This window comes from Pseudonaja textilis, chromosome 18 (genome assembly GCF_049901715.1).
Source record: "Pseudonaja textilis isolate UNSWEBS1 chromosome 18, rPseTex1.2, whole genome shotgun sequence".
Lineage (NCBI taxonomy): Eukaryota > Metazoa > Chordata > Lepidosauria > Squamata > Elapidae > Pseudonaja > Pseudonaja textilis.
The window spans coordinates 2738461-2744460 of record NC_142007.1 but is presented as its reverse complement, the minus strand read 5'-3'; positions in this window follow the sequence as shown (position 1 = coordinate 2744460).

The window sequence follows — 6000 nt, the reverse complement described above, 5'->3', positions numbered from 1 at the left end:
TTCTCTTGTCTGGATGAGCGAAAGAGATGTATTTTTTTCTTCTTCAAATAATATAATTTCTCCTTTTTCAACATTCTGCTAAACGTCAGTGGAGAAAAAAATGAGGACCTCTTTGTGTTCTATATTTCCAGTCGACCCGCTCACAGTTCTTATATAAACCAAGAAAGCTTTTATACCGCAATAATTTAAGCCATCAATGTATGTGTGTTTTGGTGTGTGTGTGTCTCTGTCTGTGTCTGTGTGTGTGTGTGTGTAAAACGGCAACAGATGGTAACATATCATCATGGGTGTTACTAAAAAAATTCCATTTTTAAATTTTTGCTCTGCAATCCACTCCCTCTAGAACAAAAACACCATTTGTGAGTTCTGGAACATGCCAGGGTAGAATTTGCGTGGATTTGATGGTGTCAGAGGCCAGCCTTTCCAAATGCACCCTAGCTGTATGATTCAAGGGCATCAAACAGCCTGAAATGCTGGTTTTGAATAGGTCTTCTGATTGGAACTTTTTTTTCCTTATTCCGAACTGTGTTTGTACAATACCTTATCTCCTTGTATCTTCTCCCTCTTGCGATCATTTTTACTAAGATTTATATATCTGTCTACTATATATTTACTAAGATATATATATAGCTATATATAGAATAGAGTAGAGTAGAACATAGAATAGAACAGAATAGAACAGAATAGAACATAGAATAGAATAGAATATAGAAGAGACTAGACTAGACTAGACTAGACTAGACTAGAATAGAATAGACTAGAATAGAATAGAATAGAATAGAATAGAATAGAATAGAATAGAATAGAATAGAATAGAATAGAATAGAATAGAATAGAATAGAATGCAGAAAATATGCAGTACAGAACAGAATAGAATAAGACTGTTTAACTTTGAACGGTCATTATGGTTGTAAGTCGAAGATTACCTGTACATGAGGCTTCCCTTTTTTTAATGCTAGCTTCCCATTGTTGAAGATGCCTTATAAAAAAACACAATCAGAAGTCAATTATTTTGTGTTTCTTTCTTTGCTGCAGCAATGGTATCCAGATAAACCCTAATGGCAGTTTGCACAATCCACTTATACCTGCTGAAACATGACATGCTAAAGCTAAAATAAAGTTTCTGCTTTGTGGCCCAGAGCCCCCTGAAAACCCAAGCCTCAAAAATGACTGTTAATCTGTAAAAGGTTCACCAGCTCCATTGTGGAACTCAAATCCCACCCCTATTAAGGCTGGTTTTAACCAATACAATCTGTTTAAAAAAAAAAGACCATATACAGCAAGCCCTTTTAGAGAGAAAGAAAAAAACACAACGGCGCTTTTATCATAGGTAAAATCTAAGCTGGAGGAGACATGTGGTCAGACAATATGTGAATAGGCATGTTAAAAAGACACAGAAATGTCTCCATTTCTGGATGGTTGGTCTGCTGTGTATATCCCAAAGGGCTGAAAATGCTTACATATCTTTTTTTAAAAAAAACAAATAAGCTTATTTTGTTGGGCTGTGCCAGAAACAATAAACTTTTTTTGTGTGTCATCTCATTGTAATTTAAATAAAGAGATATGCAGATTTACGGTGAGAAATGTGAAATAATGGCTTCACGAGAATGCAGCGTCCATCAGGGCAGGTTGCATTCATTAGCAAGTAGTTTAAAATTAATCCCTCAGAGTTTTCTACTAGCCCACCAGAGACAGCAGAAGTGGGGGAGGGGGACAGAAAATAGAAGACCCATGTAGGTTCACCTAACCGAGTTAGATCGCTCTTGCAACTGCTAAGGCTAATTCTGCCGTGTGCAGTCCATCAAATCTTTTTAACGTGTGCCATTTCCGTGTAAGAAAGGCTCATGCCCAAAGATTTCTCCAAAAAGTTTTGGAACAGAAAGTCGTCTCCATGACAAGGAGAGACAGTTTGAGAAAGGAGAGATTAGATCTTCTTTTACCATATTCCTGCATAGTGATTGAATATCCTCCATATTACGTACCTGTAATTTATATCTCGGCCTATCTTTTGCACTCAGGGTAATTTATAGCTCTTAGGGTCTTGGAATATATGGAAATCGAACAGAACCAGGAGAAGAAGAAGAAAACCCCCAATATAACAAAGGTTGCAGTTGATGAGGTCCAAAGAAGGATGTTTTTTCCCCCTCTGAAGAATTCCCTCCTCCCCATTGTTGTAGGGGTTCCTCCCTCCCTCCTTCTCAAACTTCAGGCCAGAATAAAAAAACAAAACTGTAGCCTAACAGATGTTAACCATCTCCTAATGTTTCATGTAGGATGGGATTGCAGCGGAATTTATATACTTCTCCCACATGTGGGATTTCCTACCACTGCTCATTGTATATTAATTTAATAAGATGAAATTAATTTAAGGCTGACTTTCCAGTTGTAAACAGGAGTCCCTCTTTTTTAGTTACCCCTTCCCCCCCACCCCAGTTTTCTTATGCAAGAAACTCGTTTTAATTACATTTTTCAGGTTTATCTTCAGAGACCCTGTTTTAAAGACCAAAAGTCACGTCGAGTGAGCGAATGAATCATTTTTGCAGATAAAAAGACCTTGTCAGGAAAAAAAAAAGGGGTGTTGCACACACAGGTAGGGCCAAGGCCATGGGTCACGAGCTTAAAAACAAAACAGCAGGTGATCTCACATTAAAAAGGAGTCCCAAAATAATAAAAAAAAATTAAAAAGTGCAGTGGCTTCTCCTAATAACATCAGGGGTAGGTAGCGGTCTCTGGAAAGGTTGCAGCCAAATAAATTTCCAAGCAGCGATAAGAAGGCCCCATTTGCAAAAACCCTGAAAAGGCTATCCTAGTTGCCCTTCTCCCTCCTCCTCCTCCTCCTCCTCCTCCTCCTCTTTTTTCCTGGGGGGAAAAATTGTGAGCCAGTTTTCCCTCCGGAAGCTGCTAGATGGGTGATCTGGGAAGCAGAGCAAAAAAAATGCTCCACATAACTCAGGAACTCGAGCTTCCAGGTGATGGTGACCACAGCTATCCGCCAGTTGCAAACACCTTTTGGAAATTCCCCTCCAGTCAGCAGCTGCGCGTTTTTAACCGCAGCCCCCCCAAGAACCAAATAGCCGCCGACTTTCTCTCCCCAGGCCTTGTTCAAAGGAAGGGCCAGCTGCTCTGAGAGGAAGGCAAGCAAATGCCAGGGGTTACTACGCCTCTCTGGGATTGGGAAACTCTCGAGACCGCAACAGCTGGTTTAGAGGCTGTAGTCACCACAGACACAACAGACTAGACCAGATCCTTTGCAGCCACCTAATCCAATGTTTCTTGTTTTGATTTGGAGCCATTCTCAGAGCCTTAGTCATAAAATTTTTCCCCCATCTTCTCCTTCCTTCTTCCTTATTTTTTTTTTATTAAAAGCCAAGAAACGGGTGACAAGATCCAGCCAACTTTATCTGGGCTTAAAAACTATGTAAGGTTAGTTCTAAGAGGAGAGCTGTAGGCTAGGCTAGGCTAGGCTAGGCTAGGCTGGAATAGAATAGAATAGAATAGAATAGAATAGAATAGAATAGAATAGAATAGAATAGAATAGAATTCTTTTATTGGCCAAGTATGATTGCACACACAAGGAATTTGTCTTGGTGCAAATGCTCTCAGCGTCCATAAAAGAAAAGATACATTCGTCAAGAGTCAAGAATCATCAGGTCCAACACTTCATAATCGTCCTAGGGTACAATCAAATCATACTAGGAAACAGTCCATATAAATCATAAGGATGCAAGCGACAAAGTTACAGTCTTACAGTCACAAGTGGGAGGGGATGGGTGATAAGGAATGATGAGAAGATGAATAGTAATAGTAGTGCAGACTTTGTCAATAGTTGGACAGTGTTGAGGGAATTATTTGTTTAGCAGAGTGATGGCATTCGGGGAAAAAATTGTCCCTGTGTCTAGTTGTTCTGGTGTGCAGTGCTCTAGAGTGTCGTTTTGAGGGAAGGAGTTGAAACAGTTTATGTCCAGGATGTGAGGGGTCTGTAAATATTTTCACAGCCCTCTTTTTGACTCGTGCAGTATAACAGGTCCTTGATTGAAGGCAAGTTGGCAGTAATTGTTTTTTTTTGCAGTCCTAATTATCCTCTGAAGTCTGTGACTGTCCTGTTGGGTTTCAGAACTAGATTCTAATGCTCAAATCAAATCATTTAATACAACCACAAGGCCAGAAAACTGGTTAATTAAAAAAACAACACAATGGATGAAGTTAATGGCAAACAATTTATGTCAGTTGCCAGGGAAAATTGCATGAATGTTTCTTATGAAGTCACAACAGTCAACATTTGACTCAAGGCACTTTTTATCTTGTAATGATAGGGGAAATTAGACTTAGGCTATTCTTGCTGAGCACCTTATGATCTTGATAATTAGTCAGGCTATTACACAAGGCTTCGTTGCGGCACCCATACGTACTTTCTGAGAAAGTGTTTTAGTTATTTCATCAATGGATATAGCCACCCATGCCAGCTTTGGGTGGTGAACCAAGGGAAAAAATAAATAAATCCCTGACACATATAGAAAAATTAAAACACAACAATCATCCTCGTAGCCAGGAAATGGGTCGTGAGACACAACCTGGTTTTTAGGATCTTCCGAAAGGCCAGCGGGGTTGGGTCCAACCTGATCCGTGGAGGGAGAATGTTTCTCCCAGTTGGGAACAACTATTTTGTATGGTTTCTTTTTACAAATATTGTAGCCCCTGATCCAAATGTCCAAAAATCCTAAAATGACCTGCAAAGAGCTTGGAAATATATAAAACTCACCTTATAAACACTAAAGCTCTGTTTTAAATCCAATTTCACCTTTTAAGCAGTAAATAGGACTTCTTTCTTCTTACCTCCAGAAATATTTTTAAGATATCTACAGAGACCTGATGAGGTGGTTAAACAGCAAAGCAGACGATTTAATCCTGCTAGATAAGCATATGCTTCTATTATTTATTCATTTCTTTTCATTCAGTGAGATTAAACCAGTCCTCTCTTGCCTTCTCTGGGTGCGTTCATATGATGTACTTAAACCATTCCTTGCTCATTTAACCAAACTTTCCGGTATTGTATGACACTGACTGAACCACTAACTGTGTACATGCTGGGTTTTTCAAAAATTTGAGACCTGAGCGCCACGCGACGGGGTGAGCCTCCTGTCCTCCCCCAGCTCCTGCCAGCCTAGCCATTTGATAGCATGCAAATGTGAGTAGATAAATAGGTACCACTTTGGCAGGAAGGTAACAGCGCTCAGTGGCATCCTGCTAGTCACATGACTGCAGAAATGTATTCGGACAATTTGCTGCCCCCTAGAATTGGGAATGAGTAGCAGAATAAAATCTGCAAGGACTTCTTTATTAATCTGTTTTCTGTTTTTTCACACATCACATATGGTTTAAAATCTTTCTTTAAAGGGAGGGATGGCTTCCTTCCTTCCTTCCTTCCTTCCTTCCTTCCTTCCTTCCTTCCTTCCTTCCTTCCTTCCTTCCTTCCATCTATCTTTCTTTCTTTCTTTTAGACACTTTTCCTGCCTGCCTCTGTTCTGTGGGGTCATTGCAAAAAGCAGTCCGATCATCTTGTCAACCCTTCTCATCGCTTTGAACATCTGGTGGAGCAGGAGGTCAGCTCCAGAGAATGTCCCCACCCTGCCCCACCCCAAGGCCTTTAAACAAGACAAGGCCGGTAGAAATATGTTTATTTTCCTCCCTGGAAGGGGCAAGGGGTTGCAGACAGTGTCAAGGGTAGATTTTTGCTGGCCAATGAGGGAAATGAAGGACCCAAGAAACAAAACAGCTTGTTGGATATGGTGAAGGAATGAATCCGTCTGCTTTGGTTTTTGTTCTGTGCTTTTAGGAATCTGTGGGTGGATTGGAGCTGGCAAGCAGAGAAAGAGCACCCACCAACCACAGGGTTGAATAGTTCAGAAGTTTACTAGACTGTTTGTGTGCCAGAAGTACTTGGCTGTGGAGCCAAGAAGGAAGGAAGAGAACAATGTTATGGTTATGGTGCTAGAACCCTTT